Genomic DNA, 24,400 nt, shown 5'->3' on the forward strand with positions numbered 1-24,400 from the left:
TAGAGTCGCTGTTGGGCACTGATTTACTGTGACTGCTTCATTCAGTCATCTACAGCTGCCTTCCCTCTAGCTATGAAAAACTTTGACCTCATCAGTCTGAAGACCACATCATGATATTTCACCACATCTTGGATAAAATATACTTCCCTCACTTATTATTGTGACTTAGATTAAAGGCATCTAATTCCTTGGAGCTAGTGGGAGTTGGGCCTTGGTTTCTATTAAAAAGGGATGAACCATCAGTGTCTCCTCACTTCTCTCTTTTTATCTTTTTTTTTTTTTTTTCCTTTAAGAAACACACACCCATCTGTTTGTGAGTATTTGAGTCTTGTTTGTTTGGGGAGTTTTCTTATTTCCAGGGGAATACTTAGAAAGAGAGTCATTTACCAGCCCATTCTCACAAGTGCTGTCACACTCGTAGTCATCCCAAGAAATCTGTCTGTACCACCACAAGACATTGATCTTAAATGAATGCAATAATAAAATTTGTTGCTGTTGATACTTTGATGGTATCTGTGATGACAAGGTTAATCCACACAAGGTTTAAAACACCTTTCAGAGACGCAGTTTTCTTGCACTTTGCAACATTCGGTTTCATGGCATCCCCACATTCATTGGCCTATTCCCTGAGGTAGAGCGGTGATGTTCCATACTGCTCCATGTCCATCATGGGATCTGGAAATCAGTGGTCAATGGAGAATGACTCCTCTGCCCTGCCTCTATCAGTCTAATGGGTGCCTTATCCAAAATGTTCAAGAGGGTTATGGTACCTGCTGGTGATCTTACAGTATCTCTGTCAAGCAGCAGCATTGTGAAAGGTTCAAGCCATACCCCTAGGAACATAGACATGAACACCAGGAGTCTGGGGAGAGTTAAAAACAATTTATTCTCATGGCCATATGTGAGCACAGGTGACTGTCCTCTGGAAGCTGATCAGCCTTCCTTGTGGGACAAACTTAACACAAATCCCTCCTACACATGCGGTGGTCTAGCAGTGGGACTCCTTTGACCTTCTTCCATTTTTCATTTAAGAAGATGGGGATCAGTCATCACTATTAACAGAATAATAAGTGGACATTAGTGTCAACTTCATTATGTTGAGTGTCTTTTTAAAAAGCCAGTTAAACTGAGACCAGCCAGTTCAGCCACTGAATTTTCAGCAGGTAGCAAAGTTTTGGGGTCATTTAAAAGTTTGACCTAGTCACCCCGGCATGAAAGACTTTTAAAAAATTATTATTCTGCATGATCTAGTTTTCTATTTCACATGATTTATGAAAGGCATATTCCTATGATTGTATATTTGAAAGGGTGTGCTCACCATAGATGCTGGTCATTAACATTTTGACATTCCTGTCAGCTTTTTATCTCCTCCTTGCAATTAAGTTAACAACCAAGAAAGGTAGCAAGTACTTCAATTTATGGGCCTAGTGCAAAGAGTAAGGTAAAGATTTCCAAAACAAGAAGACCCATTGACCTGTCAAATTACTATTTTCAAACTGCACTATACATTGTTGCAAAAGAAATATGCCAAAACAGCTGTTTTCTGTTACACAGTTATTCCATTCCAATGTTTTTTTTTTACAATGATCAGATAAAAGTAATTTTCACAAAATCCATATAAATCAGGAAATGCTGTGGTTTTAACTGCAGGTGAAAAATTTAAATGTTTTCCTTCCACATTTTCAGATAATCCAGCCCAACTAATGTCCCTGTGTAGCTGCTCTGTCACTGGTTCCTTTCATTTCTACTCAACAGCCTCCATGAGTTGGTCAGGAAGGTGGCTTCTTTTGTGACCTTTCCATGAAGAGAGTGTTGGCAAACCCAAAGCACCCATGTTCTCAGTGAAGGTAGTGTCAGCTCACTCCAGACCACCTCAGACACCAAGCACATCCCTCCTTTGATTCTCTGAGCTGCTAAGTCAAACCCCACCATTCTCCAGGAGCCTCCCAATTCTGTCTTTAACTCAATCCTTAACTGAGAAGCATGAGCCAAGAAAGCAGGATGGATCAGGTAGGACAACAATGTCAGAAGCAAATATAACTCCACTAAAACAGCAGTTAAGATGATGAGTGAAGTCTTTTACTTTTTTTTAATAATAAGAAAAAAAAATCACCCAAAAAACAGTACAATGAGATCTTGCATGCCTGGCTAGCACTGTGTACAGCCTGGTTTATGATACTGCTTAAAGCATGAATCATGTAAGTGACACCCTTGCACTGTAGTGTTTACCTTAGTGTGTTGTCTGCATCACACATTGGTTTGCTTTTATAGGGCTGGAAATTAATTTTGGCACTGCTGTTGCTACACTTTGCATGATTACAGATTTAAAACGTGCAGCTAGATTTCAAGAAGCAGCAGACCAAAAAAATTTGAAAAACAGTCCCCGAAAGCAGAAAAGCAAATGGTGAGCCTGATAGCTCACATATCTTCTTTTAATAAAATTAGAAGATGGTTTATGTTTGCACATCTGATACTTAATCACATCCTGATACAGGCAGGATACGTGCCTGTTATGGTTTGAGGGGGCAGAAACTAATTTTATGGCATTGATGCAATGGCCTATGATGGCCAAGCCTGAGAGAGACAAAAGGCATCACTTAGGACCTCAAGGAAGTCCAGGAGGCAGAACAGAGAAGGGTGGGATGACCTCAATGTTCTCTCTCATTTTCTGTCATACCCTATAAAATGCCGGAAGGGTGGGTAAGTTGGGCCTTGGCCCCTTCTCTCTTCCAGCAGACATCCTGGAAGGAAGTTCCTGGCTCTCAGTCATCAGTTCACCATGTGCTCTGCAGAATCTGACTCCATCCATTGCTGAGAAGAGCTCTGGCCTTTTTTTCCCCATGTTGGCTTGTGTTCCCATATCAGCCACCATTAACAACAGGTTTTGTATGTACATGTATATATACATACACAACTTTTTAAATTTTATTTTCATTACTTTCCTATGTGTTATCATCCCTTCCCTCTTCCATTAAGTATGTTCTATGTCTAATTTCCAGCTTTGAAGTCCATCTTCCTTGTTCCCCTTTTCATCATCCCATGGAAGGGCAGGGGTTGGGGTAGGGCGAGTAGCAGAGAGCAACACAGTTCCCTCTGTGATTGGTTCACCCTGAACACTAAATGGAGACAATGCCCCTCAGTGGAGATCCTATACTTTCTTTATGCTTACAATAAGACTATGAGAAGTCTCATCCAAAGTCCAGAGCAGTTACCAAAAAAACCTCTCACTGACTTGGTAAGTACTTTAGTAATGCATCTAGATGCAGTGAGGGACTGCTCTATTTATTTCAGCTATAGTTCCCTTGGTGGGACACTGAGCACTACAAAAATGAGGCCCAGTGGCTGCTTTCCTGAGTGCAACCCTTTGGCAGGGCTTCTTTTTTATTATAACAGCAGTGTGCAAAGAGAGCCACCCTTGCACTGCCTTTGCTACCAGCCTTCCACACCAGCACAGCCCTTGCAAGAGAGAAAGCTCTTCTACAAAGTAGAGAAAAAGCAGGCAAGTTTAACACATGATGAAGGATAGTGGGAAAGTGGTCTGCAAAAAGCTTAGAGACATGTGAGAGGAGAGGGATTACCAGCTAGGAAGGTAATTAGAAAGTGGGGCCAGGTGCAGCAGAAATGTACCTGAGAAACATGATAGCAATTTTTGATAATATGGATGTCTTTCAGACAGGAATATGAGTCAGTCAGATCTCTCTGGACATCTGTACGGAATCACATGGGAATTATTAACTAAAACTGCAAAAATAGGGATCGGCACAGAAATGGTCAGGAGATGAGGACATTCCTGGGGAGATGACAAAGGATTATCCTGAAAAGAAATCTAATGAACTGGGGCAGTTTTCTCAGGAATATGGCTAAGCATCAATTCAATGTGATCACTAGCAGAGAAAATGGGAACGTCTGGTAGTATTTACTGATGTAAAAAAAGCTGGAAGCATTCATTATCAGCATAGAGAAGAGCCATGATGCCATATGGGTCCAACCCAATGACCTAGGGGGCCAGACTAATGAAACAGGACGAAGTTTAATAATTTAAAGAATCCAAGCTCATGCCCAGGGGGACAAGAAACACAGATTTTTGCAACTGCCAGGACTCCTGGTGGCTGGAAACAAGTGGGGAAGAAGACCTATGTGTACAGGCTGCATGGTGATCCAGAGCTCTGCCCCAGCTATTGAGTGGCAGTACCAGCTCCTGCCATCACTTCCCTTTTGTAGGCAAGAAGCATCCCACTGCACACTCATCTGCAGTTTATTATCTCTGTGAAGAGGAAATGGAGCATTATGCTATGTTGAATTACAGAATGTCCCTAAGCATCTTGTGTAAAGGAGCCAAGTGAATACAATTTGACTGCAAAGAAAATAAAACCCAGAGAAAGTTCAAAAGCAAGAGTACTGAATGTATTAAACTTGACCCCCTTTTTTTTTTTGAGCTCACAAAAATTTCAAAAATCTCCAGGAAAATGTAATGAGCCAAACTGCATTTGTTCCACTTGGATAACAAGCTGCCAGCAAACCCTACAAAATAGCACAGAATGCAGCTTTGCCTTTGCAGGAAAAAGTCACCACTAGCTGATAAAGACATCACTACATGATCTATGACCAGTGCTTCAGTGCTTTGCTTAAAGTCTGCTTTGTCAAGGAGTAAGGGTAGGGGCAGAGCTGCCTGCCAGATTACTCATTGCTGGCAAAAGGATGGGAATTAATGTTTGTAAATCTACGTTGTGCTGGAAGGAGATATTAATTGAACTGAAATAAAGGTTAACTGCCAAGGATTGTGTTGGTGGCAGTTTTTTTTTCAGGATATTTGTGCAAAATAGGTCATAGTCTAGGCCTCAATAAACAAATAGTCATATATACGAGTTCGTTAGGTTTAGTAGCAGCTGATCAGTTTGTGGACCTTGGCTGTCTAGGAACTGGTTTTAAACCTGAACTCAGGTTTGTATTTGTCATTTTCTTGGTCAGACATAACTGTGAGGTAAGAACTGGCTGTGGTGGCAAACCTGCACAGAAAAACGCATACTGAAGTGAAGTCCAAACTGCACTTTTTTCTTCCATGTTATCAAGCCTTACTTTGCTGGGAGTTTCCTCTGGAAAAAAATAAAACCAGGTTCCCTACCCCTCCTGCTTCTGAAGTGCAATGGATACACACTGCTTACAGAGGATGGAAGGGCAAGCAGGGACCTACAGAGATATGATAGGAACATTCTTTTTTGGCCTACCTAGCAGTGAGAAACATTGTGCCAGCCTTGCCATGACAGACTGTAAAATAAACCATAATAACATGTTTGTGATTCATCACAAAATGTACTGCCTGTGCCAAACACCATGGCAGAAGTGCTGGCTATCAAGGAGTGAAGATTCTGAAGGAGTGAAGAGTGCACAGCTATGACATCAAACAAAAAAAATGAGTGCAATGTGAAATAGTGACATTTTAAATTTCTTTATGTGGTCTCGGAGAAGAATAGAAGTCACTGTCCATAGAGAACAGTTATTATTGTTTGTTGAAGTCTATGGAACACTGTTTAACATGTGCTGTCTCAAAACAAAACAAAAATAGAAAAAGGAAAGTTTCACTATTTGTAACTTTTAATTTTCAGAATGTTTCTCATTTGCTGTTTTTTCCACCTTGTCTTTCTCTCTTTGGCAAGAGAAAACAAAGTTTGGGGGGAGGGTGAAGAGAAAAGGCAAAAATAGAGAAAAGACCTTGCATACTGAAAAATCAAAAGAAAAATCAAGGCTGAATTTTTTCATATGGCTGTCTCTTTGGAAGAGACTAACATTGAGATTTCAGTAGACAGAAAAAATTCCACTGAGAATATGAAATTGGAGGTTTTTTGCTTTGAAAACCTTTAATTAGGTACATCAGGTACTTCTCAAACAGGCAACCAAAGAAACATAAAACCATGTGCTTTCTAGTTCATATTTACAATTACTTCTCTCTAAAACTCGTGCACCTCAGTCAGACTGTCTAATGCAGCAGTGCCTGGGAACAGGATGAAAGTGAGTGTTGGTGTGTGCCTTAAGCCAAGGAGGAAAATATCCCCTTCAATATTTTTTGCATTTAGTCAAAAATACCTGACTTGATTCTCTGTACTCCATGCATGCCAAGAAGGGAGCCAAGAACCTGAGGATATTCTTTTCTTCTCTACAAATAACCTATTTCCTCACTCAAAAGGAAAAAAAGAAATCCCATCAGTCTGACAGACTTCCAGGAAACAGTGGGATTAATTTAGTTACCAGGATCCAAGCTCTCTTTCTTTAGGCACTGGTAAGTAAGAGGCTATTTTACATCCCTATTTACAGAAATAATGAATATAGGAGATGGCTTAGCAACCTCTCATCAAGCAATAAGAGGCTCACCTTTCTAAAAACAGCCTCACAGAGATGTGATGCAAACATTTAGCTCTGGTTTAGTGTGTGTTAATAGCAGAAATTATGACTTTACTTCATGTTAAGGTGATATTTTTTTAATGTTTTCCGAAGGGGTTACATCTTTGAAGGTACAGTTTTATGTAACATTAATGATCAAAGTTTCACCTTTCTAATCAAGAAACCTTTTATCTGTTATTTCCTCATAGAAAGCTTATTACTCTAGGAATATACTAAAATATGGTGGATTTTCACCCATTCCATTTTCATCAAGGAACTCTTAGATAATGGCACAAGCGGTTTCGCTTGGGGGAAAGGAGACAAAGATCAAATGCAAGAAACAAACTATATAGACAGGTGCTAAGATGCTACAATAAAGTGAACTCAAATGTCACAAATACCATCTCAAAACTTACCTTCCTGAAGGAATGAATGGGTAGCCTCTGCTTTCTCTAGAGACCACAGGTGGTTCACATGCAAAGGACAGCATCCTGTCACCCCAAACACTGCCATGCAGGTAAAGGCTGAGATAACTGTGTTTGTTCAGACCTGAGAAGAGAAGGCATTGGGGAAACTTTATTACTGTGTAACAGTACATAAAGGATGGCTACCAAGATTTAGACTCCCTTTTTACAAGGAGTCACATGGAAAAGACAAGGGGTAATGGGTACAAATTACCATAGAATCATAGAATCAGCTGGGTTGGAAAGGACTTCTGAGATCATCAAGTCCAACCACTACCACTGTGGTTACCAGACCATGGCACTGAGTGCCACATCAGTCTCTTAAAAATCTCGAGGGATGGAGAATCCACCACTACCCTGGGCAGTCCATTCCAATGCCTGATCACCCTCTCTGTAAAGAAATTCCTTTTTTACTTGCTCATATTGCTGTAGCTTTACATTTTCTATCTTCTCTAGTTTTTCTTTCATTCTTCTATTTTCCCATCAGCATCTGCCTTTTTTTGTTTCTGTGGTTTTTTTTTCCCCCTGCCTGTTTTCTACTGTTATAAGTGCTGGGTGCTTTTCTCCACTTTTCTCCTCTACTACCTTCTCTTCCATTTCTTTCTTTGCTCTCTATCCTCTTTCTTTTGTCTATCTCTTTCTGCTCATCAGTCACATTAGGACAGGGGGGAGCAGATAGTAGAAGGAAGATCATCTGGGTTACATCCCAGTGAAAGCACATGTTGTTGATGGCAGGGCATGGAGCAGAGATGCCTTGAGATTGCTTTGCTTCTGAACACATGATACAGATAGGGAGGAAGAGGGGGATTTTTCACTAGCCCTGCTCTATTTACACACCTCTGCACACAGGGGCATCAGCACAGCTGAGGAAGGTAGTAGCAAGAGGATAAACTTTGCATGTATGGTGAAAGGAAAGCCAGAGAGTAGATATGTCTCTGTAATGAAAGGCTAAGAAAACAAGCTAAGAAAATATCTTCAGAAGGAACATAGCTCTGTGCTGCGTATGTCAGGCCCAGCATGCTGAAGCTTTTCCATATGAGAAGGAGGCAAATGCTGAGCATGGCCCTGCTCCTGGTTACATTTTCCAGGAGAAGGCTCCCTGGCTTGCTGCTCACCACATTTGTGCCGCAGGCCTTTCAGGTGGAACAGGCAGAGGGCATCCACCAGACACATGCAGGAGGTCTGGAAAAGGACAGCAGCTGAAGGAAAACCTGTAGAGGTGACACTGGGGGCCAAGTAAAACTCATCACTGACTGTGGTTGTTTGAGATGTCCACAAGCCACCAATTGTGCATTGCTAGTGGCATCTGCAGCCATTTAGGAACGATCTTATTTCTTCCTCTCATAGATTAATGATGTGGAGGAGTCTGTAATATCCCGGTATTAAAAAAAAGGGGCATACTGAGGTGTATTTGGTGTTTGGTATTGTGTTACATGGTGTGGAAATTTGGCAAGAGATGCTGGAACTTGGCTGGGGCCTCCACTGAGCAGGGTAGAGCAGCACAGGGGGGTTGCTAGATAGAGGATGCTAGAGGGAGGCCATGGAAGGTGCTGGAGTCCAGGGAAGACTTTAGCTTGTGGGAGTAAGGGAGAACATGTGGATATCCAGAGGTCTGCAATGCAATGGCATGTTTAGGCTAACTTCACGTTGCTAAGGAGGCAAACACATGTTTAGTATTGGCTCCTGTTACCCTTCCTCAGGTGGCCCCCCCCCCTCCTGCCAGTGAAGTCCATCTGTTTGGTGACAAATTTTTGGCTCTGAAGATCACAGCTCATGACAAAAGCCTTTCACAGCTTTGAGGAGTTCTACATCCAGCACCCCAGCACCACTGAGTGCCTCCAGCTGCTTCGTGACAAGCAACTGATGAACGAATCAGATACCTCCATCGGCTCTGCCCTGCAGGGCATGCTGTCTGGAGAGCAGCCGGACCTGCACTTTGTGGGCAAGGAGATATCTCCAGCTGCTGTGAAGTCGCTGGTCACCTGGAAAGTGCTTTTAAAGACTGTGAAAACAGCAGCAGCTAGTGGGGCTGAGGGATAGGTGTGCCTCAGGGTCTACTTTGTGCTGCCTTTCTGGTAGATTGTCTCTGGATGACTGGTTTAATGGGGGATTGTCCTGGTTTGGGCCAGGATAAAGGTGGTTTTCTGTTTCTGTACTTTTGCTTTTAGCTAAGTCCCTTGTAAGTAGTCTCTCTGAAATTAACAGCAAGTTTCTCAGACAGTGTATGTGCTTCTAGGACTGATAACACTTGATGTTTATAATTACTGCCAGAGACTGGTATGCAGAACCAAGGACACTCAGCTCTGAGGAAAACATTTTACCGTCCAGGAGGACACAGAGGCCCCACCTGAGCCCTCCTTTGGGGAGGAACAGACAAGATAGATGCCAGAATTAACCAAACAGAGTATTCCATCCCATATACGTCACACTCAGTATAAATTTGAGGCATCACAAGGGCCGAGCCAGATCTTTCCAGATCTTTTCCCTTCCTCCCTTCCTTCACCCGGCATCCTGGAAGGATCCTGTCTGTTCATCTGCCTGTGGTCCTGATCCGTGCCAGCCCATATCTGTGTGTTCCTGCCTCCAGTTCCCGACTGCTGCCGACTCCAGGAGTCCAGCCTGGACTTTCCCAGGGCTGCCCTGCAGCCTCGGTGGTGACGTGAGAGTTATTGGGGGAGAGGGGGGAGGAATGTGGTTTCCATTTTCCTGTATATTTGTATATATTTAGTAATTTTTCCTATTTATCATTACTGTTTCATTAAAGTTGTGTAGTTTAGTTTCCAACCCATAAGTCTCTCTCCCTTATTCTCTCTCCTTTCTCTATCAAAGAGAGAGAGATTAATAGAGAGCGTCTGTTATTCGGTTTAATTGCCGGGCCAGTGTTAAACCGTGACAGGGATAAACCCACACCACATGCTACCAAATTGGGTTTGTATAAGCAATGTGAAAAGATAGATACTTGGCCTTTCTAGCTGGGACAATCTTCAAGTTCCAGAGGAGGGTGCCCTAAAATGCTTATCCACAGAGGCATCACCTGGGACACGAACGAGGAGGAATCATCATGCAGAGCTGCCTGCCGAACTTCGCTCATCTGAGTCATCATCTCCACTTTTTGGAATTCTTATAGATGTGCAACAAAGCAGAGACAGTCCCCACTTTGAAATATACATTATGAGCAAAAGCCTTTGGCCAGTGCACAATAAATAGCTAAGTATGAGGGAGCAGACGCAGCCTTTTCCAGGGGACTGGGGCAGCCTTTTGTCACAGTCAGGATCAAAGGCACCTGAAAAGCCTTTTGAGGCAGTTATCCCAACAAGGTCAGAGATGAAATCTCTTCTACAAGCTGTGAAGGTCATTAAATCAGCTATCAGAGAGCTGATCTGGTTTGTGTGAGTTCATGCTCAGTTCTTCTGGAAGCATCTGGTTTGTGTGCCCATGTCCTCCTCACTGCCTGTGCCTGGGGAACACAGATGGGCAGGCAAAGGACAACACACTGGTAATAAAGTTTTCTGTCTCCTTGTTTCTTGTAAAAATGGAGACAGATCTGTGCTACATGCAGGAATCTCTGCTCTCTCCCAGTGTAGTTGTCCAACTAGTTTTAAAGTTGGTCTCTCACAAATAAAAGACTATTGGAACTCTGCTTTATAGCTTTTTTTTTTTTCATTGCTAAGATGTAAATCTTAAGATGAAAGCCCACGCTTTACCAATTTAAGGAATAGTAAATTAAAGCAATGCTGATACATTAAATGTTAAATAAAGGAAAATTAGTAAAACCTACTTTATCCTCTTTATTATCTCCTCAGCATGCATGCTACTAACCAGATTCTGGCTGAGTTATCTCCATGCAATATCACATGTGGAAGGAGGTTGAAGATGTGAATACAAGGGCAGAAGTTGTGCAAGGAATCTTTTTGAGAGGGTTCACAGCAATGGTGCTTTTGTCCCCATGAGGACAATTACTCTGCTGAAGCACATGATTGCTGGCACACACAAGGCTTGCTAGATCAGAAAACGCTGGAACCCTTCCACAGGTTTTTGCTTTTGAAGCTTCAGCTCTCTGTGTTCAGATTAACTAAATACATTGACTTTTGGAAGGAGACTTTTCTAATCTGCAAGACCTAGGGTAAAATTTTCCAAGAATTCCCACACGGTTTAGAAGCACTTCTTGCTTTCTAGCAGAGCATGAGTTCCTGCACTGCCTGGACATGTTCTAAAGCACCACCACAAATCAGAACATGCCCACCAAACTATGCTCATCCATACTTGATTAACAACCAGTAAAAAGACAAAAGAGACACTAGGTGGGACAGAACCACTCTCTTGCTCTTTTCTTGTGCATATATCTTAGGTTAGCAAGATCTCAATCATCTTACACTGATCAAAGTTGCTTCCATTACATCAGATTGTAGTTTGTTGCATTGTGGTTGATGGATGCTGCTGTGGAGGGCCCATGCTGTTAGGGGTCTTTCTCCAGGGTTCCCCAATCACAGCTATAGAGACCTCCCAGTATTTCCTCACTGACACTTGGAAAAGAAGTATCAGGACTCTCCTGACCCTGAAAGAAGCGTGTTTCCCATTTCTGCTGTTTCTCATGTTGTTACTTTGTCAAGTAACAACAAGAGGGCATTAGCAGTTCAGAAGCATTTCCTCACCATGACACATCAGCATGTCCCTTCTTATTCAAATCTCTGTGTGTGATGTTGTCCTGAAGGTGGATTATGGAGCTGCTACACGGGAATATCTAATCTGCTCCCTAGAGCAAAGCCCTTCCCCCTCCCACACCACGCATCCTGCTAGAAACTGGTCTCCCAGTTTCTGACGTGGTGGCCACTGGGATCATCTTTACAGACACTCCTACCATACATCCCCTCCAGTCACAGGTGTAGGGACTGACTCTGCACCCACACAGACTCTCTTATCCGTGTCATTATCAGATCCACACTGTGCCTTGGTAAATTAATGGTGGGTGTGTACTTGGGCTTGTTGGACGTGCAACCTCTTGGAGGAGGCAGGGCTGGTTGTCTCGTTTCTTCCTCTGGTTGTATCTTGCATGGTGTCTTCTTCAAGTCTCACTCTGTGTTTGTGAGGCAATTTCATACTTTAAACTCTGGCAGTGTCCATTCAAGTTAGTTCTAACTTTCAGGGTGGCAGGTTAATTTCAGACATGGTTGGCCAAAGCTTTAGCAATGTGTTAATAGGAGTGTGAAGCTGACATTCTGTAGAAACAAACTCAGTAACCATCTCATATTTTTAGTGTCTAAACTAAGAAAGAATGTAATAAATAAGCATCCAATATCAACTGCTATAATCTATTTCAAAGTGATTTTTATCTTCAATTTTTAATATTAAAAACTATTGGCTGTAAAAGCACAAAAATATTATTTTCTTTAAAAACAAAACCATTTTTTACATTCTTAGGAGCTGATACTTGTGAAGAGCTGAATTCAAGCCCCGAGACATTAAATCCAACATGAACTAAATGTATATTCCTATATTTCCAAATAGTGAAGCTAATCAGTATGTTATTTTTTCTCCAAAGGATTAGCTTTTTCCTTTGTTACATCTGACTTTTAAAAACATCAGTCTTGGTACTGAGTAGACTGCACTAACATAGAGGATGAAATCACTTCATGACAAATACTCAGTGTACTGCTATATGTTATTATGCCAAAGCTTAACAGCAAACTTCAGCCTTTACAAGCAGAACACTGGCCAAACTGCTTAGTTACCAAATGTGTTTGCATTTGTGTTTACAAACTGAGCACATCCCTTCCTTCTTTTAATTAAAAAAAAAAAAAAGACAAAAAATCCTTGTAATTTATTAAACTCACCCTGTACTTTCTTGCCAAAGATTGGACTAGGAGAATGTTCCTTCCAGTCAGTCACAAAAATTAGTGACTGCACTTCTCACTATCATCCTTTTGTCACACCCTATGTCAGTGGAGACCTCTCCACCCCACTCAGAAATGGTTCATCCCCTTAAGATGAACACAATGCTTGCTGGGAAAATCAATTAGACTTTGGCAATTCCATGTTTGTGGGCACTAGAAAAGCTCCCAAGTTTCTGATATAAGTAGGGGTGATAGTTCTTATCTGCCAGAGTTACATGTTTGTGAGGAAGTCAGATATTCAGTGCAGTGTGAAGGAGCCTGCCAATAAACCAGGGAGGGAGTTCTGCAGAGATGCTGAGAACTGCCTGGGAAGTGGGAGGGACCGACCCAGCATAGAGGAGGTACCAATGGGATCCAAAGGTTCAGGAGGAAGTCAGCATTTTGCAGCCTGATGTCTCTGAGAGCTGAGAGAAAACTAGGAAGAGAAAGAAAGAAAGAAGAGAAAGAGAAAGAGAAAGAGAAAGAGAAAGAGAAAGAGAGAAAGAAGAGAAGAGAAGAGAAGAGAAGAGAAGAGAAGAGAAGAGAAGAGAAGAGAAGAGAAGAGAAGAGAAGAGAAGAGAAGAGAAGAGAAGAGAGAAGAGAGAAGAGAGAAGAGAGAAGAGAGAAGAGAGAAGAGAGAAGAGAGAAGAGAGAAAAGAGAAAAGAGAAAAAAGAGAAAAGAGGAAAGAGAAAAGAGAGAGAAAGGAAAGAAAAAGAAAAAGAGAAAAAGAAAAAAGAAAAACAACCCAGTATCATCATGTTACAACAGGGGCGGCCAGACGAGAGCAACAGACTGACTGACTGGCCAATACTGTAACATCATATTTTCCAAGGAGGCTGTGCTAGAAAACAAAAGTGCATACTGGGGGCAATCCTCATCAGCTGTGATTGCCTCTACCAACACAAAGCCTTTGAAGAATAACCAGAAGCACTCAGGCAGGGTTAGGACCTTCTCAGCATATGACAAACTAAATAGACAGGAAAAGGGCTCTTTCTTCTCTTTCCCCTCAAAGAGATTTCTCCAGGCTCCAGGAAAAATTATCAAGTATAGCTTTGATGGAAAATATGTAAACAGATGTACTATCAAACACTTATTTATCCAAGCACTGAATTTTCCCTTTTTTCCCCAGCACACATTATGATACAGTTACAAAATTCCTTATGAGTCTGTAGGAAAGGCTCAGGTACCACCTGATCAGTGGCAAAATCTTCATCCACTTTAACAGGGCTGGAGTGTCACCGGGTTTCTCTTTCATTCTATGGCCTTTTTCTACTTGGAGGGGGAAAGCTTGTACTCACATTTCTTCTCACAAGCTGGCTCCTATATAAGCAACATCAAGCTACAGCTCTGCACCCTCCTTCAGGTGCATCTTCCCCACTTTCATGCCCTTACAAGCCACAGCATCAGAAGCTGAAGGAGCATCCTTCTGCTTTCAGTTAAAACACTTCTGCAGCCTTCTGATTGTACAGTTCCATTATTCTGAATTGGTCACTTTATTTCTTTATTCCTTATTTCCAAGTACAGTGTCCCCTGCTTGACCTGAAGTGAATTAAAAGGTACCATATGCTAGAGGACTTAGAAAAGAAAAAGTACATACATTATCTGAGCAAATATGCAGAAATCAAGTGCTTTGTGGAGCTCTGAGAGAAATCCCAACCTTCAGGTGGGATGCATAACACAGTTGCTTGCCTGACATTTATTCTTTTTTACCTTTACCATGTGCAGAATAAATTTGGAGCTAAAACACAGTGATGTGAGATAAGGACAAAAGGCTCACAGGAGTCTCCACTCTCCAGGCCAGGCTGGTGGAAGCCCTGTGCCCCCTGAGCATCTCTTCTCAGGACACCAAGGCTGCCAATTCTGGTACAACCTCAGCGTCCAGCCAAAGAGAGCTTCATGCATTCTGGCCACTGAAATTGGACACCAAACTTGGAAAGTCTGTGAAGTCCTGAATGACTAAATTTTTACAATGCCTTCCCTAGGAAGAGAGAAAAATACTGCACTAAGAAAGAAGCATGCAACACTTCGCAAAGAAAGGAGGAGGTCTGACTTTAGATCATTTTATTAAGCATCAATACCAGTGTTTGCCAAAATATGTGCACTGTTATGTCTTTATCAAAGGACTGGGTGCTGGAACCTTTACACTGTGCAGCAACACTATACCTCCTGTAAAATCAGATTTATTTCCTTACTTTATTTATAAGTGGTCTGCTGATCAGTTCAACTAAGCCACCCTTAACTGATGGTTGTTGTATTTTCATGTCAGTGTTACTCTGAAAAAAAAGGTCAAAACTGGTATGAACAGGATATAAATCCTCAGGAAAACAAACAAACAAAAAAAGGTGGAGGTTTGCTTTTACGAAAGAAGTAAAAATAAAATTACTTTAGGCACACGTTTAAAGAATTTTTGTAGTGATACAAAAACTGTCTGTAGCCTATATTTAAAATCATTTTAAAATTCTAGACAGAAGGTCTGCATTTCTATCTAAGTGAATAAAATGCTAGAGCAAAAAGTAGTATTGCCACAAAAAGGGGCATTAGGGGCAAGCACAGACTCTGTAAGGAGTAGGAAAAAAAGATTAATCAATAAAGAAGCCTCAGATTAGGATTTTTAAAAGTACAAGTATAGAAATTTAAAAGGCAAGGAGTTGGAAAGAAATAAAAAGTTTTTCTATCATGTATAGAAATAGTAGAGGAACTTTAAAGTGAAGCTCATGGGCAGAATGGAGAAATTTAAGAATAATTTAGACAAGGCTCAGATTCCTGAGCTTTGAATAAAGATTATTTTGAAAGTGGGTGCAGGACTGCAGTGTAGAATAACAGTAGCTGGAAATAGTGGTTAGCCAAACCCAGGGTGTAAGTAAATTTGATAGAAGGTAATGCATGAAATGTAGGTAGAAGATATGTTCCTGCTGCAGGAAGTATGAAAAAACTAGCACCAGGAACTAGAAAATGGTGAAATCAAAGCAGCTACAGGAATTGTGAAAAGTGGAAAAGGAAACAAAACCTGAAGTGCATTTAGTAGGGTTAACATGATTTGGGGGGTACAAGATAACCTGTTTCTGGAAGAAGAAAATGGAGTAAAACATTCCTTTTGGGCTGAGTAGAACGTTTCCTACTATGTTGCCTGAGGAGATTACTGCAAGGTACAGCAGACTAAAAGCAGAGCAGAACATGCTGCACAGGAAGGGCATGACTGTACTGAAGGGAGGTTTTTAGTGGAGTTCATCCAGTGGAAAGTACTGGATCCTATGGCAACACTTTCAGGAATGACCTTTCTTACATGATACAGTTTATGTGCTAGTGAAACTTGCTGCTAAGGCCACACAAAAAGGAACTGCCAAGTGAGAAGGACTGCAATATAATTTGGGAAAAACTAGATAACCTTGAAGTCTGGAGCATTAGAAATGGAATTAAAAGTAGAGGGTCATATAGTTAACACCTAAAAAGAAAGATCTCTGCCATAGCTCAGAAGTTTGTGAGAAGTGCCTGAGTAGAAAGACTTCAGTGCATTATTCAGGGTCATGCTGAGCCACAGATATGGGGAATCCATAAGAAAGGTAGATGTAATGATAAGAGGAGCAGGAGAGGAGAGGAGAGGAGAGGAGAGGAGAGGAGAGGAGAGGAGAGGAGAGGAGAGGAGAGGAGAGGAGAGGAGAGGAGAGGAGAGGAGAGGAGAGGAGAGGAGAGGAGAGGAGAGGAGAGGAGAGGAGAGGAGAGGAGAGGAGAGGAGAGGAGAGGAGAGGAGAGGAGAGGAGAGGAGAGGAGAGGAGAGGAGAGGAGAGGAGAGGAGAGGAGAGGAGAGGAGAGGGGAGACGCTGTTTGAACCTAAACACAGAGCTGCCTGATTTGAGCAATTGAAGATGCAGCAGAATAAAAGTTACCTCTGAACTGCAGCTCTTATTTCACTGGCTTCCAACCCCACCCAAGGCAGCTGTGTGTTTGAGTTTTTCAAACCAAGCCCAAAACTTGTGACTTTGTTTTTGGCTGGAACAGAGAACAGAAAACTGCTTGAAAAGAATGCTTGGCAGGAACAGGGAGGGTGGGAGAAGAAAGCTGCACGTGCTGGGCTTGTCAGGGAGGGTGCAAAGGGGCATCTCAGGGGTGGTATAATGAAGATCCAGCAATGACCAGAAATACCTGAAAATCAATAGGACAAAGTAAGAATAGCCAATATAGCCAATATGCAGCAAAAGGTCAACCTCTTAAGTGTCACTGACACAAATAGTATAGGCAGCCCTGAAGATCACATCTCTTAAAAGGCCTTTCTGAGGGCTTTTTTTGCAGATAACTGAAACTTACAACTTATCTGAGATTTACTTTTATTTTGTAGGGAAGTGTTCGGCATTTCATCTGATCATTTGCAAATGGAAGAAAAAAGTTGGATGTGTTAAGAACTCCCCTAGCATATGTTTTACAAATAACCCTGCCACTCAGCTTGTCATGCCTCTGCTCTGGGCAAGTCAATCATCAGCTCACATAGAAGAAAGGAAAGAAAGTGCTGGGGTTAACAAAATCCACCCTGCTCTCAGACTTAATTCTAGTGTTAACAACTGAAAAAAAACCAAGATAAAAGTATTCTCTACAAACAAACAAAACCAAACAAATAAACAAAACCAAATTATCTATTCCCCTTAGTGCTGCAGAGAAAGGAAAACAGAATAAGCACTATGCATAGGTAAAGTGATGGGTTTTCTGTGGGATCAGCAATAACAGTTGGGGAACTGCCCCTCAGGGCTCTGCCAGTGGGTGTCCAACAGGGCAGATGTCCTTGGATACTGCTGCCCACATTCTCATTTGAGCTGCTACTCGAGCTTAGTAGGCTATTTCATTTCAGAGGTGAGTTATTCCTACATTGCCTACGTCTCCTCACCTGGTAATAGAGGGCAGGATGGGAAATAGAGCAGCAGAGAACCTGCAGAGGCAAGGTCAGAGAAGCTTGACCACCAGATGAGAAGGTTCTGCCTTTTATGTCATATCCTCTAATTAAGCACGTGGCAATCATTACATGTATAATGTACTTTGTACTGCTTCTCAGCAGACTTCTTTAGCAACAGGGTCCAAGATTATTCCAGCAGCATGAAGAAATGCCCTTTTCAAACAGACATCCCCTAGGAATGCATACCTCTGTAAGGATGCAAAGTGCTGTCGTTGTAAACACAACACTACCAATAAAACTGGTGCAGCAATAAATATCCATAAATAACATAGAAAACATTCTGCACTCTCAGCTGATGCTCCAAAGCCATTTGAAGCTGCCACACCTATTCAGCAGCCTTGGTATCATTTTGGATTTGCCCAGCAAAAGGGCAAAATGCAGACTTGACCCTCAGCCACCTCAGGCAGCTTCCTCCCCATAAGCAATCAAGGACATTGGCTGTCAGTCACACACCATGGCACATCCTTTGAGGAAGTCTTTGCCAATATCCCCTCAGGGGCTCTTGCCAGCATCACAGACCAGAGCTGCCCTGGGGACAGGTCAGCCTTGTAAGGACATCACAGCTACCTCACTGTCAGCTCCATGTCCCACCATCACTGTGGGTGTAGCTCTGGGCACTGTGGTGTGACAGTGGGGAACAGCCTGTGTCAGTCTGATAGGGCTGAACAGGAATATGAATGGAAACTGCCTTGTATCCAACCTCATGGAGCTCACTTGGGAGAGATCAGAAAGCCTGAAGATGGGAAAAGCTTGAAATGTAAATCACTCACTTGAAGTATATGCATTTTAAAAGGTCAGCACCAGGTGAAAGAAGAATGCTACCTTTACCCCCTACATCAGCAACATGGCCCACAAAGACAGACAAGAGGTGGTGAAGGCAGTTCTTACTCTGAAAGGTTTTGCCACTGGGACTGAGTCATCCTGGCTGGTCTGTCCACAGAGGCACAGCAAAGGAGCCACACTACTGGGACAGCAGGAGCCTGTTCCTGGCATGGACCTTTGTGGGCACAGTCAGCTCCACCTCCCTAAAACTACTGCTACATGGTGTGCTCCCTCCTCAAAATTCCCAAATGTGGCTCTTCTGGCAGAGCTCCTCCATGCAGAAGAATTTGCAGCTTAATATCCTGTCCTGTCACATTCCCTACACCAGTCAGAACAGGACTTGATGCAGCAGGAAAAGGTTCGATACCCTGGGGCATCTCTTTAAAAATAAATCTACAGATGCTATCTGCAAACAATATGTTCTGTGTATGTAGAGAAACAGAAAAGTCAAGCAATTAATCAATCAATCATTGTACTTATCTATCTCAATCAGCATCCCCCGTCCTTCACAATCTACTCAAATGAATATTCACTTGCAGTTAGGTCAGTAAAGGGAAATCTCTGACGCAAGTTTACATCAGACTCACACCTTTGGATCTACCACCATAATTGGGCTGCTGTCACGTGTGACCAAATGTGGGGTTTTTTTCTGTACCTATTCTGTCAGAAAGCATTGCTGCTACAATCATGCAGCAGAAAGACAAGACTTTGGCTGCCAATGGAGTCATACACAAACTTTCCCAGAAAGCATATTTCCCAGCCCACAGATTGCATTATTTGAAAATGACAGTCATATAATATTCAGAAGTGGATAAAAGCATGTCCTTTTCTAAATGGTAAGCAACTTCACAACTTACCAGAAAACTAACTTTCTACAGTGCAAGTTCCTTCTTTTCCTAAACTCTTTAACCGGTATTTGCATCCAGTGTTTGTTTCATTTTCTGGCCTGCTCAGAGGTCTTTATTATCTGTTATAAAGACCTGCAGCTTGTTGAAATTATACTGCACCACAGTTGCTTGTAAATTCCTTTAAGTCAAATAAACAAATGCGTGTATAGCAATTTTTTCCTTCTTAAGGAGAAATCTTGTAAACAATAGAAAACCAAATTAAATCTTTGAAAGTGTTGGATAATTAAAGCTAAAAATTTTTACCTCCTGTAGGAAATGTTATAAGCTGTTAAACTCTGAAAAACAATTGATAGCATTGAATCTTCAAGTCTTTCACTAGGCTAACACTATGGAAGACACCTGCAGCAGTGGAAACTGTTTCAAGGCACTTCTGCAATGTGGAGCAGCCTTGTTTAAGCATAACCCACCCTACAGATGAACACAACAAATCTAGCAATGAACATCTCTGCTGGTTCTGCTTTGGGTCTGCCTATAGGAAGTGTAACAGCTAACAAAGAAACTTCCATTCTGTGGACAAAAATTGCAAGTGGAATGAAACCACAAAACCTTTAGACAATCATCAGCTGCTCTTTTCCTTCACACTAAACTATAATCAAGACCCCATCTCATGGCAGGATGATGCTATTTGGACTCTGGTAGCCAGGTGGGGGTTGGTCTCTTTTCCGAGGCAACTCTCAGCAGACAAGAGGGCACGGTCTCAAGTTGTGCCAGGGGAGGTTTAGGTTGGATATTAGAAAGAATTTCTTTACCTAGAGTGTGATCAAGCATTGGAATGGGCTGCCCAGGGAAGCAGTGGATTCTCCGTCTCTGAAGATATTTAAAAAGAGACTGGATGTGGCACTCAGTGCCATAGTCTAGTAACTGCAGTGGTAGTGGATCAAGGGTTGGACTTGATGATCTCTGAGGTCCCTTCCAACCCAGCCAATTCTATGGTGATTCTATGAAAGGATATGTTTAAAAAGACTGGGGTTCACCAAGTAATTCTACTAATATGAAATAGGACACCTCTAGAAGAAACAACTGACAAGCTGTTCTTGGAGACACGGTACAGCTCACCACCCTTCAAGACACCAGCAACTCTGCCAAGCTGGTGGAGCAGTGCCGAGTTATACCTACTAAAAAAGTGGAACTTTTGCTTCATTTCTGAGCAGCTCAGATTCAGGGAGACTAAAAGCATTGCAAGACAAAGCCAGCATGTCCTTTTCCAGATTGGTGTTGATATTTTTGATACTTTGCACTGTTACAACAATATCTGACTGAAAGTTTCTAATCTAGTCCTATTGGTATTATAAATATTTTGCAAGAGGACAAAGTTCGTTGCTTTTGCCTCAAAAATACAAAAGCAGACATAAATACATAGCAAAAGAAGGGATCCACCCTGAAGTCTGTTTCCTTAATATGTGCTAAAAATATTTGGGTAGCAGTTGATGCAGTCCCATGGAGTTTAATCATTATATGCTATTGACTTTGATGTAACAAATTTAGCATTATCAACTGTCATGTTTTATGATAGTTTCATACCCTGATTGACATAAACCACTATAAACCCCATATCTGAACTCAGATCAAAAGAGATCATGCGGTAGCTCAGACAGATGCTTTTTATTCAGGTCTTTCAGAAATGCCTGGAATTTCTACTGCCAAGGCTTCTTGGGACTTTCTGCATTTATCTGGTCTTCCACTGAGCAGTCTGCAGATTTCCAGAGGTTGCTGCAGACCTTGTGAGAACTGGAAAAAACCTCATTTTCCATAAATCAGGCCACATTTTTTCCTGGGGAACACTGCATTCCACAAGTTTCACTGTCTGAATTTGATATATGTGAATTCCAAGCTTCTAAGCGTGTTCCCTATGAAAGATTTACATTTTCCCTACCACAAATATTTTAAAGCAGGCATCACAGTAGGAAAAACACTGGAAGAAGAAAATCATTAGAATAGAGGACAGAAGGATGAAGTAACAGTATCATAATTTCCCAAAGGCTGAGACACTCAGAGAAGACTATACACACCAGTCTTTAATTTAGAAAGGACTGTTTGTGGCAGTGAGTGATGGCTTTTTTGCTGGAAGCTGAAAATCCTGACCCGTATACTCTTGATTTCAAGGCTTCACAAGGTGTGACATTCCTCTCTACACCAGAAAGAATCCTGCGTAAGGAGAGCAGATATGGTGTTTCTGACCATACTGACAGTTCTGGCATTTCTTGATAACATCCACAGCTGGGGTTTCCCATGACCCCAGGCAGCAAGTGCTCCATATCAGAAGCCTGGCACACTTGGTGTTATTTAAATAAAAAATGGATCTTGCCCTCCCCCCTTCTACATACCAGTCAGACTGGGGTGGAGCACTGGGATTCTGCGGTGACTTTTTGTTTTACTTGTACTCTTAAATCTCTACAGTCATTTTTAAAAGCCTACTACCTATATATCAGTGGTTCCTGCACATGTGGGTGAGATTTAGTAGAGAGAAACTGCTAAATGTGAAATGGTAGTGCAAGTCAATAGAAATCCCTGTGCAACGTGTGCCACTCAGCTGGTGCTCCCCTCGGGGATGGGAGCCTCTCTTGCTGCACCAATTCTGAGCACAGAGCTTTCTGGGGTCATTTCTGGATGGTCCAAGAGCAAAGAGAAGGGCCTTCTGCCTCCCTTCTCCTCCACCCCTTGGTCACCCTGGTCCCCTCACATACAAAATGACAAACTCTGGTCCTCTCACCATGTCAAAAAATTCCCTTATCTTGCTGACCACATCAGCAAAGCTTCCCAGCTCTAGGAAGGTTTATCTGCACTTGTCAAGTGCTTACATGGCATCTGCCTCAGCACATGGCTTACATGTGCTTACCCTTCCCAAATCCTGTGCTCTGTCAGCTTGCAGCCAGAGGAGTGGGCACCCCAGGCTCTCCTACTCCTGGCCCTTACAACACGGGGGGAAGAGATACGTGCAGGAGGGGAAAGGTAGCCCAGTGCTTGGACTTGGACATGATCCAGCCCCTCCCTGCATGCAGGCAAGGACACTGAAATGAGCAGCAGAGTGGTTCTGGCTAAAACACTTCTTTGCAGGCAGTAGTGACATGGAGAGTGGGCCAGATACATGATGTCAGCTTTTTATCACCCATAAATCTCCTGCTTTCCATACTCCTAGCCAACTCTATGACTCAGTGGATGAAACTTTGCTAGAGGGAATAGGAGCCCACTTGTTACTTCTTATGAAATAACCTGTGAGTTTGCCAGAGGAGATATCAAACATTGTTTATCCAAGCCTATAGGTCTTGTAAGACTTAACATAGGATTAGGATGTACTTTTGATGCAGCTCTAATACATTCACTGTAAGAGAAATAACTTTGCCCTGAAGGGACAGCACTTGCAAGTTTTGAGAAACTTGTGCCCTTTCCTTCATATAAACATGGTCTTCTCTTGAGTTTTTAGCTCTGCTGAAACCATCAGACAAGCAAGTATCCATAAGATCCAGATAAGCATGATGAGGATGGATGTGCCACCTTGAATTTTAGGGACAGTTTCATGTAGATGCAGCACTGTAGAGCAGATAACAATAAAATTTTTCAGGAGAAGTGTAGAAGAAAAATTATTACATTACAAGGTATCACTCAAGGACAAATTCTTCTCTGTTGCAATTGATCACTTTTGTTTGATGGGAGAGTTAAAAGAAATTAACAGCTTGCAATGTGAGCACAAAAATGCTGGTGGATTGAGAGGCCTTAAACCCTCCCAAGCAAAGATGGAAACCCCAGCAGCATTCCTCACATCTGCCCTACCAAAGGCACTGCCTACCTGGCATGCATCTACCTGAGACACTGCCTGGATCTACAGTCTCCAGCGTTCTCTAAACAGCTTTGTGCAGGAGAAAAAAAGGAGAATTTTCAGACTTGAAATTGCTATCAGAGAGCCATGCCCATCTTTACTGTCTGCAGACCTCTGCCAAGCGCAGGGCAAGTGTGTCTGGGTGGTCTGAAGGAAACCAGCCAAGGAGACCAGTTAACTTCCTGCTCAGTATCATCACCACAAAAAAATGCCTCTGCCAGTGGCATCTTTGTCTCCCCCAGAGGAAAACACTGGAAGGGAAGACTGAGGTACAGTCAGAAGCACAGTTGTGTTTCCATCAGGAAGGACCAGCCATGTCCTGTGCCAACTGAAGGCTACAGATGGAATCAAATACCCCATAATCCAGTCCTGGAAAAAACTGGTGGTAAAATAACTGAAAGAACAGTGAGATGTGAGAGATAGGTCTGCAGTGAGTAACTGCATCTAGATTTCTGTATATCATGCAAGTCATAAAAGTACTAAATGAAGTGAACCACTAAATGTTGCTCAGTCCTTGGAGGTGCTCAAGACCATACCTTCACTAAGATGCTATGTGCAGCCACTGCATGCCATAATGCTCTTCCATTACTGCATTCATATAATTGCCACTTCTCTAATTTTGCAGAGAACTGTCAATATAAAAGTGTTGGGGGCATCATTGTAAAGATGAGCTCAACAGTTTTTACCTAAAGCATCATTTCATGTAAGTATTTTCTTGCATCCTAAGATCACCATACATTAGAATATGGACAGATTGCTCAGCCAAGAAAAAAATCTCAAGGAACTTTATGGGGTTTGTCTGAGATGAAGAGATAATGGATTTCTGGGAAAGGAGTCATGGCTTTTTATTGTGTGAGGTTTAATGTGCACCTGTACTTAGACAAAATTAGAAAATACAACTGGCATTTAACTTAAGAGGACAGGAATTACTGGTAGGTTACACTTTTGTCCCTGCCAGGTCCTAAGCTGTGACATTCGTAAGGATGGTTTGAAGGAAATACTTTGTCATACTAAAATGAGAATAAACCATTTCTTAAACATTTTTTGAAACACACTCATTTCTGAGCCAGCAACAAGTATTTCAGAAAAAAGCAAAACCAAAACCAAAACAAAGCAAACAAAAAAACCAAACCAAACCAAAAAACCCAAACCAAACAAAAAAACCAAACCAAACCAAACCAAACAAAAAACAAAACAAAACAAAACA

This window comes from Calypte anna, chromosome 3, assembly GCF_003957555.1.
Source record: "Calypte anna isolate BGI_N300 chromosome 3, bCalAnn1_v1.p, whole genome shotgun sequence".
NCBI lineage: Eukaryota > Metazoa > Chordata > Aves > Apodiformes > Trochilidae > Calypte > Calypte anna.